This window comes from Ranitomeya imitator, chromosome 7, assembly GCF_032444005.1.
Source record: "Ranitomeya imitator isolate aRanImi1 chromosome 7, aRanImi1.pri, whole genome shotgun sequence".
NCBI classification, from domain to species: domain Eukaryota; kingdom Metazoa; phylum Chordata; class Amphibia; order Anura; family Dendrobatidae; genus Ranitomeya; species Ranitomeya imitator.
Window position 1 is genome coordinate 63,648,618 of NC_091288.1, and position 13,327 is coordinate 63,661,944.

Below are 13,327 nucleotides of genomic sequence, written 5' to 3' on the forward strand. Positions count from 1 at the left end.
CCCAGGAACTTTTGCAGGCTCTTCACAGATCTCGGCTGAGTCCAATCGTAAATGGCCTGGACTTTAACAGGGTCCATCTCGATAGTAGAAGGGGAAAAAATGAACCCCAAAAATGAAACCTTCTGAACTCCAAAGAGACACTTGGACCCCTTCACAAACAAGGAATTCGCACGAAGGACCTGGAACACCATTCTGACCTGCTTCACATGAGACTCCCAATCATCCGAAAAGACCAAAATATCATCCAAATACACAATCAGGAATTTATCCAGGTACTCTCGGAAGATGTCATGCATAAAGGACTGAAATACTGATGGAGCATTGGAAAGCCCGAATGGCATAACCAGGTACTCAAAATGGCCCTCGGGCGTATTAAATGCTGTTTTCCATTCATCGCCTTGTTTAATACGCACAAGATTATACGCCCCTCGAAGATCTATCTTGGTGAACCAACTAGCCCCTTTAATACGAGCAAACAAATCAGACAACAACGGCAAAGGATACTGAAATTTGACTGTAATTTTATTAAGAAGGCGGTAATCAATACAAGGTCTCAAAGAGCCATCCTTCTTGGCCACAAAAAAGAACCCTGCACCTAACGGTGATGACGACGGGCGAATATGGCCTTTCTCCAAGGATTCCTTTATATAACTCCGCATAGCGGCGTGTTCTGGCACAGATAAATTGAACAATCGGCCCTTAGGAAACTTACTACCAGGAATCAAATTAATTGCACAATCGCAATCCCTATGAGGAGGTAGGGCACTGGCTTTGGGCTCATCAAATACATCCCGATAATCCGACAAAAACTCTGGAACTTCAGAAGGAGTGGAAGACGAAATAGACAAAAATGGAACATCACCATGTACCCCCTGGCAACCCCAGCTGGACACAGACATAGATTTCCAGTCCAATACTGGATTATGAACCTGTAGCCATGGCAACCCCAAAACGACCACATCATGCAGATTATGCAACACCAGGAAGCGGATATCCTCCTGATGTGCAGGAGCCATGCACATGGTCAATTGGGTCCAATACTGAGGCTTATTCTTGGCCAAAGGCGTAGCATCAATTCCTCTCAATGGAATAGGATACTGCAAGGGCTCCAAGAAAAAACCACAGCGCCTAGCATACTCCAAGTCCATCAAATTCAGGGCAGCGCCTGAATCCACAAATGCCATAACAGAATAGGATGACAAAGAGCAAATCAGAGTAACAGACAATAGAAATTTAGACTGTACCGTACCAATGGTGGCAGACCTAGCGAACCGCTTAGTGCGCTTAGAACAATCGGAGATAGCATGAGTGGAATCACCACAGTAAAAACATAGCCCATTCCGACGTCTGTGCTCTTGCCGTTCAGCTCTGGTCAAAGTTCTATCACATTGCATAGGTTCAGGTTTATACTCAGATAATACCGCCAAATGGTGCACAGTTTTACGCTCACGCAAGCGTCGATCGATCTGAATGGCCAAGGACATAGACTCATTCAGACCAGCAGGCATGGGAAACTGTTGTGAATTCTGTGGCCAAGCTCCCTCCTGTGGTCGAGAGTGGTACTTCGGCTGGTTCTGTCTATGAGCTTCCTTTGGTGGATGAGAGTGGTACTGCGGCTTCTGAGTTTCCTTCCTCAGGTGATGAGGTTAAGTCGTTAGGTGCTGCTCTATTTAACTCCACCTGGTGCTTTGATCTAGTTCTATGTTCTAGTATTGGTCTTGCTTCCTCCTGGATCGTTCCTGTGGCCTGTCTATCCTGCATAAGCTAAGTTTTGCTTGTGTTATTTTTGTTTGCTATTTTTTCTGTCCAGCTTGCTATATTGGTTTTTCTTGCTTGCTGGAAGCTCTGAGACGCAGAGGGAGCACCTCCGTACCGTTAGTCGGTGCGGAGGGTCTTTTTGCCCCTCTGCGTGGTTGTTTATAGGTTTTTGTGTTGACCGCAAAGTTATCTTTCCTATCCTCGGTCTATTCAGTAAGTCGGGCCTCACTTTGCTAAATCTATTTCATCTCTGTGTTTGTATTTTCATCTTACTCACAGTCATTATATGTGGAGGGCTGCCTTTTCCTTTGGGGAGTTTCTCTGAGGCAAGGTAGGCTTATTTTTCTATCTTCAGGGCTAGTTAGTTTCTCAGGCTGTGCCGAGTAGCATAGGGAATGTTAGGCGCAATCCACGGCTACCTCTAGTGTGGTGTGATAGGATTAGGGATTGCGGTCAGCAGAGTTTCCACGTCTCAGAGCTCGTCCTTTGTTTTTGGTAATTGTCAGGTCACTTTGTGTGCTCTGGACTTCAATGTCCATTGTGGTTCTGAATTACCTGTTCATAACAGTACTGGAGGCCCAAAGTACTAATGCTTCTCAATAGAGGGAAAAGAGAAGTTCTGAGACCTTTTTTTTTCTTTGCACTGTGTTCTGTCTTTCTTTTCCCCTTTACATCAGGGTGGTTCAGAACACAGGTGTGGACATGGACATTCAAGGTCTGTTCTCTTTGATGGATAATCTCGCTATAAATGTACAGAATATTCAATATTTAGTGGTTCAGAATCCTATGTTAGAACCTAAAATTCCTATTCCTGAGTTATTTTCTGGAGATAGAGTTAAGTTTTTGAATTTTAAAAATAATTGTAAACTATTTCTGGCTTTGAAACCCCGCTCCTCTGGTGACCCAGTTCAACAAGTTAAGATCATTATTTCTTATTTACGTGGCGACCCTCAAGACTGGGCATTTTCCCTTGCGCCAGGAGATCCTGCATTATGTAATATTGATGCGTTTTTTCTGGCGCTCGGATTGCTGTACGACGAACCTAATTCAGTGGATCAGGCAGAGAAAAATTTGCTGGCTCTGTGTCAGGGTCAGGATAAGATAGAGATTTATTGTCAGAAGTTTAGAAAGTGGTCCGTGCTCATTCAATGGAATGAATGTGCGCTGGCAGCTATTTTCAGAAAGGGTCTCTCTGAAGCTCTTAAAGGGAACCTGTCACCTGAATTTGGCGGGACTGGTTTTGGGTCATATGGGCGGAGTTTTCGGGTGTTTGATTCACCCTTTTCTTACCCGCTGGCTGCATGCTGGCTGCAATATTGGATTGAAGTTCATTCTCTGTCCTCCTTAGTACACGCCTGCGCAAAGTAATCTTATCCTGCGCAGGCGTGTACTATGGAGGACAGAGAATGAACTTCAATCCAATATTTCGGCCAGCATGCAGCCAGCAGGTAAGGAAAGGGTGAATCAAACACCCGAAAACTCCGCCCATATGACCCATATGACCCAAAACTGGTCCCGCCAAATTCAGGTGACAGGTTCCCTTTAAGGATGTCATGGTGGGATTTCCTATGCCTGCTGGTCTGAATGAGTCTATGTCTTTGGCCATTCAGATCGGTCGACGCTTGCGCGAGCGTAAATCTGTGCACCATTTGGCGGTATTATCTGAGCATGAACCTGAGCCTATGCAGTGCGATAGGACTTTGACCAGAGCTGAAAGGCAAGAACACAGACGTCAGAATGGGCTGTGTTTCTACTGTGGTGATTCCACTCATGCTATCTCCGATTGTCCTAAGTGCTCTAAGCGGTTCGCTAGGTCTGCCACCATTGGTACGGTACAGTCGAAATTTCTTTTGTCCGTTACTTTGATCTGCTCTTTGTCTTCCTATTCTGTCATGGCATTTGAGGATTCAGGCGCTGCCCTGAATTTGATGGACTTGGAGTATGCTAGGTGCTGTGGGTTTGTCTTGGAGCCCTTGCAGTGTCCTATTCCATTGAGAGGAATTGATGCTACGCCTTTGGCCAAGAATAAACCTCAGTATTGGACCCAGCTGACCATGTGCATGGCTCCTGCGCACCAGGAGGATATTCGCTTTCTGGTGTTGCATAATTTGCATGATGTGGTCGTGTTGGGGTTGCCATGGCTACAAGTCCATAACCCAGTATTAGATTGGAAATCAATGTCTGTGTCCAGCTGGGGTTGTCAGGGGGTACATGGTGATGTTCCATTTCTGTCTATCACATCATCCACCCCTTCTGAGGTCCCAGAGTTCTTGTCTGATTACCGGGATGTATTCGATGAGCCCAAGTCCAATGCCCTACCTCCGCATAGGGATTGTGATTGTGCTATCGATTTGATTCCTGGTAGTAAGTTTCCTAAGGGTCGACTGTTTAATTTATCTGTACCTGAGCACGCCGCTATGCGGAGTTACGTGAAGGAGTCTTTGGAGAAGGGTCATATTCGCCCGTCATCGTCGCCATTGGGAGCGGGGTTCTTTTTTGTGGCCAAGAAGGATGGTTCGCTGAGACCTTGTATTGATTACCGCCTTCTAAATAAAATTACGGTCAAATTTCAGTACCCCTTGCCGCTGCTGTCTGATTTGTTTGCTCGGATTAAGGGGGCTAGTTGGTTCACCAGGATAGATCTTCGTGGTGCGTATAATCTTGTGCGTATTAAACGGGGCGATGAATGGAAAACAGCATTTAATACTCCCGAAGGCCATTTTGAGTACCTAGTTATGCCATTCGGACCTTCTAATGCTCCATCAGTGTTTCAGTCCTTTATGCATGACATCTTCCGAGAGTACCTGGATAAATTCCTGATTGTATACTTGGATGATATTTTGGTCTTCTCGGATGATTGGGAGTCTCATGTGAAGCAAGTCAGAATGGTGTTCCAGGTCCTGCGTGCTAATTCTTTGTTTGTGAAGGGGTCAAAGTGTCTCTTTGGTGTTCAGAAGATTTCATTTTTGGGGTTCATTTTTTCTTCTTCTACTATCGAGATGGACCCTGTTAAAGTTCAGGCCATTTATGATTGGACTCAGCCTACATCTCTGAAGAGTCTGCAGAAGTTCCTTGGCTTTGCTAATTTTTATCGTCGCTTCATCGCTAATTTTTCTAGCATTGCTAAACCGTTGACTGATTTAACCAAGAAGGGTGCTGATGTGGTCAATTGGTCTTCTGCTGCTGTGGAAGCTTTTCAGGAGTTGAAGCGTCGTTTTTCTGCCCCTGTGTTGTGCCAACCAGATGTTTCGCTTCCGTTCCAGGTCGAGGTTGATGCTTCCGAAATTGGAGCAGGGGCTGTTTTGTCGATTGGAGCAGGGGCTGTTTTGTCGCAGAAAAGTTCTGATTGCTCGGTGATGAAACCATGCGCTTTCTTTTCCAGGAAATTTTCGCCTGCTGAGCGAAATTATGATGTTGGCAATCGAGAGTTGCTAGCCATGAAGTGGGCATTCGAGGAGTGGCATCATTGGCTTGAAGGAGCTAAGCATCGCGTGGTGGTCTTGACTGATCACAAAAACTTGACTTATCTCGAGTCTGCCAAACGGTTGAATCCTAGACAGGCTCGTTGGTCGCTGTTTTTCTCCCTTTTTGACTTTGTGGTTTCGTACCTTCCAGGCTCTAAAAATGTGAAGGCGGATTGTTGTGAGTTCTGTTTTTGGGCTCCCTCTGGTGGTTACTGATGGTACTGGGTGACTTGTGTTCTCTGCGGTCTCTGGTGTCCACCTGTTCCATCAGGTTATGGGAGTTTCCTATTTAACCTGGCTTTTTTGTCATTTCCTCGCCGGCTATCAATGTAATCAGCGTGTCTTTTTACCTCTGCTCCCTGCGTCTGTTATCTTCAGGACAAGCTAAGTTTTGATTTTCCTGTTCCACGTTTTGCTTAATTTTTGTCTTAGTCCAGCTTGCAGATATGTGATTCCTTGCTGCTGGTTGCTCTAGTGGGCTGAAATTACTCCTCATGTTCCATGAGTTGGCACATGAGTTCAAGTAATTTCAGGATGGTTTTTTGAAGTGTTTTTCGCTGACTGCGCAGTTCACTTTTGTATCCTCTGCTATCTAGCTTTAGCGGGCCTCATTTTTGCTGATTCTATTTTCATAACTACGTATGTGCTTTCCTCTCATTTCACCGTTATTACATGTGGGGGGCTGCTATTTCTGTGGGGTGTTTCTCTGGAGGCAAGTGAGGTCTGTGTTTCTTCTTATAGGGGAAGTTACGGTAATCCTTCGGCTGGCGCGAGACGTCTAGGAATCATCGTAGGCACGTTCCCCGGCTACTGCTAGTTGTGTGTTTAGGTTCAGGATCGCGGTCAGCTCAGGTTCCATCACCCTAGAGCTTGATTTGTTTTTGTGCTTGTCCTTTTGTGATCCCCTGCCATTGGGATCATGACAGCGGATGCCCTGTCTAGGAGTTTTGTTCCCGATTCTCCGGGGTTGCCTGAGCCGGCGGGTATTCTCAAAGAGGGGGTAATTTTGTCTGCCATCTCCCCTGATTTGCGGCGGGTGTTGCAAAAATTTCAGGCTAATAGACCTGACCGTTGCCCAGCGGAGAAACTGTTTGTCCCTGATAGGTGGACGAATAAAGTTATCTCTGAGGTTCATTGTTCGGTGTTGGCTGGTCATCCTGGAATCTTTGGTACCAGAGATTTGGTGGCTAGATCCTTTTGGTGGCTGTCTCTGTCGCGGGATGTGCGTTCTTTTGTGCAGTCCTGTGGGATTTGTGCTCGGGCTAAGCCCTGCTGTTCTCGTGCCAGTGGGTTGCTTTTGCCCTTGCCGGTCCCGAAGAGGCCTTGGACACATATCTCTATGGATTTTATTTCGGATCTCCCTGTCTCTCAAAGAATGTCGGTCATTTGGGTGGTTTGTGATCGCTTCTCTAAGATGGTCCATTTGGTGCCCTTGTCTAAATTGCCTTCCTCCTCTGATTTGGTGCCGTTGTTTTTCCAGCATGTGGTTCGTTTACATGGCATTCCAGAGAACATCGTTTCTGACAGAGGTTCCCAGTTTGTTTCGAGGTTTTGGCGAGCCTTTTGTGCTAGGATGGGCATTGATTTGTCTTTTTCCTCGGCTTTCCATCCTCAGACAAATGGCCAGACTGAACGAACCAATCAGACCTTGGAAACATATCTGAGATGTTTTGTTTCTGCTGATCAGGATGATTGGGTGTCCTTTTTGCCTTTGGCTGAGTTCGCCCTTAATAATCGGGCCAGCTCGGCTACTTTGGCTTCGCCATTTTTCTGCAATTCTGGGTTCCACCCTCGGTTCTCTTCAGGGCAGGTTGAGTCTTCGGACTGTCCTGGTGTGGATACTGTGGTGGATAGGTTGCAGCAGATTTGGACTCATGTAGTGGACAATCTGACTTTGTCCCAGGAGAAGGCTCAACGTTTCGCTAACCGCAGGCGCTGTGTGGGTCCCCGACTTCGTGTTGGGGATTTGGTTTGGTTGTCATCTCGTTATATTCCTATGAAGGTTTCCTCTCCTAAATTTAAGCCTCTTTTCATTGGTGCATATAGGCTTTCTGAGGTCCTTAATCCTGTGTCTTTTCGTTTGACTCTTCCAGCTTCTTTTTCCATCCATAACGTGTTCCATAGGTCATTGTTGCGGAGATACGTGGCACCTGTGGTTCCATCTATTGATCCTCCTGCTCCGGTTTTGGTTGAAGGGGAATTGGAGTATATAGTGGAGAAGATTTTGGATTCTCGTGTTTCGAGACGGAAACTCCAGTATCTGGTTAAGTGGAAAGGTTATGGTCAGGAAGATAATTCCTGGGTCTTTGCCTCTGATGTCCATGCTGCCAATCTGGTTCGTGCCTTTCATGTGGCTCATCCTGGTCGGCCTGGGGGCTCTGGTGAGGGTTCGGTGACCCCTCCTCAAGGGGGGGTACTGTTGTGAATTCTGTGGCCAAGCTCCCTCCTGTGGTCGAGAGTGGTACTTCGGCTGGTTCTGTCTATGAGCTTCCTTTGGTGGATGAGAGTGGTACTGCGGCTTCTGAGTTTCCTTCCTCAGGTGATGAGGTTAAGTCATTAGGTGCTGCTCTATTTAACTCCACCTGGTGCTTTGATCCTGGCCTCCAGTCAATGTTCTAGTATTGGTCTTGCTTCCTCCTGGATCGTTCATGTGGCCTGTCTATCCTGCATAAGCTAAGTTTTGCTTGTGTTATTTTTGTTTGCTATTTTTTCTGTCCAGCTTGCTATATTGGTTTTTCTTGCTTGCTGGAAGCTCTGAGACCGTTAGTCGGTGCGGAGGGTCTTTTTGCCCCTCTGCGTGGTTGTTTGTAGGTTTTTGTGTTGACCGCAAAGTTATCTTTCCTATCCTCGGTCTATTCAGTAAGTCGGGCCTCACTTTGCTAAATCTATTTCATCTCTGTGTTTGTATTTTCATCTTACTCACAGTCATTATATGTGGGGGGCTGCCTTTTCCTTTGGGGAATTTCTCTGAGGCAAGGTAGGCTTATTTTTCTATCTTCAGGGCTAGTTAGTTTCTCAGGCTGTGCCGAGTTGCATAGGGAGCGTTAGGCGCAATCCACGGCTACCTCTAGTGTGGTGTGATAGGATTAGGGATTGCGGTCAGCAGAGTTTCCACGTCTCAGAGCTCGTCCTTTGTTTTTGGTAATTGTCAGGTCACTTTGTGTGCTCTGAATTTCAATGTCCATTGTGGTTCTGAATTACCTGTTCATAGCAGGAAACCCCACCATGACATCCTTAAGGGCTTCAGAGAGACCCTTTCTGAAGATTGCTGCCAGGGCACATTCATTCCACTGAGTGAGCACAGACCACTTTCTAAACTTCTGACAATATATCTCCGCTTCATCCTGACCCTGACACAGAGCCAGCAAGATTTTCTCTGCCTGATCCACTGAATTAGGTTCGTCATAAAGCAATCCAAGCGCCAGGAAAAATGCATCAACATCACGCAATGCCGGATCCCCTGGCGCAAGGGAAAATGCCCAGTCTTGAGGGTCACCACGTAACAAAGAAATAATGATCTTTACTTGTTGAACAGGGTCACCTGAGGAGCGAGGTTTCAAGGCAAGAAACAATTTACAATTATTTTTGAAATTCAAGAACTTAGATCTATCACCAAAAAACAAATCAGGAATTGGAATCCTAGGCTCTGACATCGGATTCTGAACCACAAAATCTTGAATGTTTTGTATCCTTGTAGTGAGATTATCCATCCAAGAGGACAGACCTTGAATGTCCATGTTTACACCAGTGTCCTGAACCACCCAGAGGTAAAGGGGAAAAGAGAGACAAAACACACTGCAAAGAAAAAAAAAATGGTCTCAGAACTTCTCTTATCCCTCTATTGAGATGCATTAGTACTTTGGGCCACCTGTACTGTTATGACCTGGTGGTCAGGACAATAATGGACCTGGTGGTTAAGAGCACACGGAATGACCTGATAGTTACTAATAATACAGACAAGCTCTGAGACGTGGGAACTCTGCTGACCGCAATCCCTAATCCTATCAAACACACTAGAAATAGCCGTGGATTGCGCCTAACGCTCCCTATGCAACTCGGCACAGCCTAAGAAACTAGCTAGCCCTGAAGATAGAAAAATAAAGCCTACCTTGCCTCAGAGAAATTCCCCAAAGGAAAAGGCAGCCCCCCACATATAATGACTGTGAGTAAAGATGAAAATACAAACACAGAGATGAAATAGATTTAGCAAAGTGAGGCCCGACTTACTGAACAGACCGAGGATAGGAAAGGTTACTTTGCAGTCAGCACAAAAATCTACAAAAAGACCCCGCAGAGGGCGCAAAAAGACCCTCCGCACCGACTCATGGTGCGGAGGCGCTCCCTCTGCGTCCCAGAGCTTCCAGCAAGCAAGAAAACAAATTAAATAGCAAGCTGGACAGAAAAATAGCAAACCAAAGAAATACAAGCTGGAACTTAGCTTCTGATGGGAAGACAGGTCACAAGAACGATCCAGGAGTGAACTAGACCAATACTGGAACATTGACAGGTGGCATGGAGCAAAGATCTAAGTGGAGTTAAATAGAGCAGCAGCTAACAAATTAACCTCGTCACCTGTGGAAGGAAACTCAGAAACACCCACCAGAGGAAGTCCATGGACAGAACCAGCCGAAGTACCATTCATGACCACAGGAGGGAGCCCGACAACAGAATTCACAACAGCTGCCGTTCTCCACTGGAGATAGTCGTGGGACACTCGTGGATTTCTGCGGATCAGAGAGTATATTGGTTGTTTGTTATTTTAATCTTTTTTACAGATTATACTGGCTTCGGGGATCAAAATGACAAGCAATGGTGAGTATGTACTCTATGTTATATGTACTGTATGTCTGTATGTATGTATTGTATGTAATGTATGAATGTATTGTAGGTCTGTATGTAATGTATGAATGTATTGTATGTAGTATGTATGTAGCATGTATGCAGGTAGTATGTATGTATGTATGTAGCATGTATGCAGTATGTATGTAGTATGTATGTAGTATGTATGTAGTATGTATGTAGCATGTTGAATGTATGTAGTATGTTGTATGTATGTAGTATGTATGTAGTTTTTTTTTACATTCAACACATTAGCCGGATGATGGGACTACTACTGTCCCATCATTGGCTAATGTGTCAATCACTGCCATTGTAGCAGGCATAGCCCGATGGGACTTGTATTCCCATCGGACGATGCCTGCACACCCGCACAGACCCCTGACAGGCCACACAGACCCCCGAGATGCCCGTACAGACCCCCGGCAGGCCGCACACACCCCAGAGAGGGCCGCACAGACCCCCAGCAGGCCGCACCGACCCCCGGCAGGCTGCACAGACCCCCGAGAGGTCCGTACAGACCCCCGGCAGGCTGCACAGACCCCCGGCAGCCCACACAGACCCCAGAGAGGGCCGTACAGACCCCCAGCAGGCCGCATAGACCCCTAACAGGCCGCACAGACCCCCAATAGGCCGCACAGACCCCAGAGAGGCCTGTACAGACCCCCAGCTGGCCGCACAGACCCCCGGCTGGCTGCACAGACCCCCGGCAGGCCGCACAGACCCCCGAGAAGCCCATACAGACCCCTGGCAGGCCGCACAGACCCCCAATAGACCGCACGGACCCCCGGCAGGCCCGCACAGACCCCCCCTCTCGGTCACGCACAGACCCCACACGCACACACAGATGCAGTCTCCGCCCACGCACTGCCCACACTCCATTATAGTGCATCATTGCACTATAGGAACTTCCGATTCCGGTATCCGATATCTTAAAAATATCGGAACTCAGTATCGGAAATCCGATGCAGCGAATATCTCGCTGATACCCGATATTTCTAGTATAGGAATGCTCAACACTAACAACAGTATAATCTCTAAAATGAATAAAAACGCAAAATGCATTGTTACAAATTATTAGGCACAGTAGAATTTCTAAACATTTGATGTTTTAAAGAACTGAAAATGCTCGTTTGTGGAATTTGCAGCATAAGGAGGTCATTCGTAGATTGTGAGCCCTCGCGGGCAGGGTCCTCTCTTCTCCTGTACCAGTTGTGACTTGTATTGTTTAAGATCATTGCACTTGTTTTTATTATGTATACCCCTTCTCATATGTAAATGGCCATGGAATATATGGTGCTATTATAATAAATAATAATAATAATGCTCCCTGAACTAAAAATGTATTTAACTCCAAAACATCCTAACAGGCCAACTTACATGTTAAAGGGAACCTGTCACCCCCCTTAGGTGTTTGTAACTAAAAGAGCCACCTTGTGCAGCACAAATGCTGCATTATGACAAGGTGGCTTTTTTAGTTATGATGCCTGCACACTCTGAAATAATCACTTATAAAATGTGCCCCCTCTTACCCTGAAATGTTCCTGGAGGTGGGTCTTTCCTTGCTAACAGACGCAGCACAGCCGTCACTCCGGGCCTGTGCGTGCCGGGCGCCGCCTCCTCAGCGCTGTTTTCAAATGAGCCGGCCCCTGCGCTCTTTTCTCATGCCTTGGGCATGCGCAGTGAGCTCTGCCCGTCCTCTGTTCTCATTTGCAGTCTAGCTGACTGCGCCTGTGCGGCCGCCCTGCCAGACATCCCGCTCCGCAGTGTCTTCTGATTTATTCACATTGCAGCAGCCACACAGGCGCAGTTACAAACGCCTGAGGGGAGTGACAGGTTCCCTTTAACATAGGAACCCTTCTTTGATATCACCTTCACAATTCTTGCATCGATTGAAGTTGTGAGTAGTGTTGAGCGATACCGTCCGATATTTGAAAGTATCGGTATCGGATGGTATCGGCCGATATCCGAAAAATATCGGATATCGCCGATACCGATATCCGATACCAATACAAGTCAATGGGACACAAATATCGGAAGGTATCCTGTAATGGATCCCAGGGTCTGAAGGAGAGGACACTCTCCTTCAGGCCCTGGGATCCATATTCATGTGTAAAATAAAGAATAAAAATAAAAAATATTGATATACTCACCCTCTGACGCGCCCTGGTCGTCACCGCTTCAACCGCCTTGCTTTCGTTCCGAAGAATGAGCGCGTTAAGGGCCTTCGATGACGTCGCGGCTTGTGATTGGTCGCTGAGCGGTCATGTGACCGCTCACGTCACCAATCACAAGCCGCAACATCATCAAAGGTCCTTAACGCGCTCATTCTTAGGAATGAGCGCGTTAATGACATTCGATGACGTCGCGGCTTGTGATTGGTCGCGTGAGCGGTCACATGACCGCTCAGCGACCAATCACAAGCCGCGACGTCATCGAAGGCCCTTTACGCGCTCATTCTTCGGAACGAAAGCAAGGCGGTTGCAGTGGTGACGACCAGGGCGCGTCAGAGGGTAAGTATATCAATATTTTTTATTTTTATTCTTTATTTTACACATTAATCTTAATCGCGATACCGATTCCCGATATCACAAAAATATCGGAACTTGGTATCAGAATTCCGATACCGCAAATATCGGCCGATACCCGATACTTGCGGTATCGGAATGCTCAACACTAGTTGTGAGTTTTTGGAGAGTTTCTGCTTGTATTTCTTTGCATGAAGTCAAAATAGCCTCCCAGAGCTACTGTTATGATGTGAACTGCCTCCCACCCTCACAGATCTTTTGCTTGATGATACTCCAAAGGTTCTCTATAGGGTTGAGGTCAGGGGAAGATGGTGGCCACACCATGAGTTTATCTCCTTTTATGCCCATAGCAGCCAATCACTGAGAGGTATTCTTTGGAGCATGAGAGGGTGCATTATCATGCATGAAGATGATTTTGCTCCTGAAGGCAGGTTTCTGCTTTTTACACCAAGGAAGAAAGTTGTCAGTCAGAAACTCGATATACTTTGCAGAGGTCATTTTCACACCTTTAGGAACCTTAAAGGGCCCTACCAGCTGTTTCCCCATGATTCTGGCCCAAAACATGACTTCTCCACCTCCTTGCTGACGTCACAGCCTTGTTGGGACATGGTGGCCATCCACCAACCATTCACTACCATCCATCTGAACCATCCAGGGTTGCTCTACACTCATCAGTAAACAAGACCATTTGTAAATTAGTCTTCATGCATGTCTGAGCTCACTGCAACCATTTGTGCTTGT

At 46.6% G+C, this 13,327-nt stretch overlaps 1 long non-coding RNA gene across 3 annotated transcripts in view; it reads right to left on the reverse strand.

The window, feature by feature from the left end:
* The window catches only part of LOC138644707 (uncharacterized), a 92,888-nt gene that overhangs the window by 12,444 nt on the left and 67,117 nt on the right, over positions 1-13,327 (reverse strand). For 2 of the 3 annotated variants that reach the window (XR_011314643.1, XR_011314645.1), the window contains exon 4: positions 9,823-9,946. The exons of the other annotated variant lie outside the window; for it this stretch is intronic. This is a non-coding gene — a long non-coding RNA (uncharacterized lncRNA). The remainder of the gene's footprint in view (positions 1-9,822; positions 9,947-13,327) is intronic. 3 annotated transcript variants of the gene reach the window in all.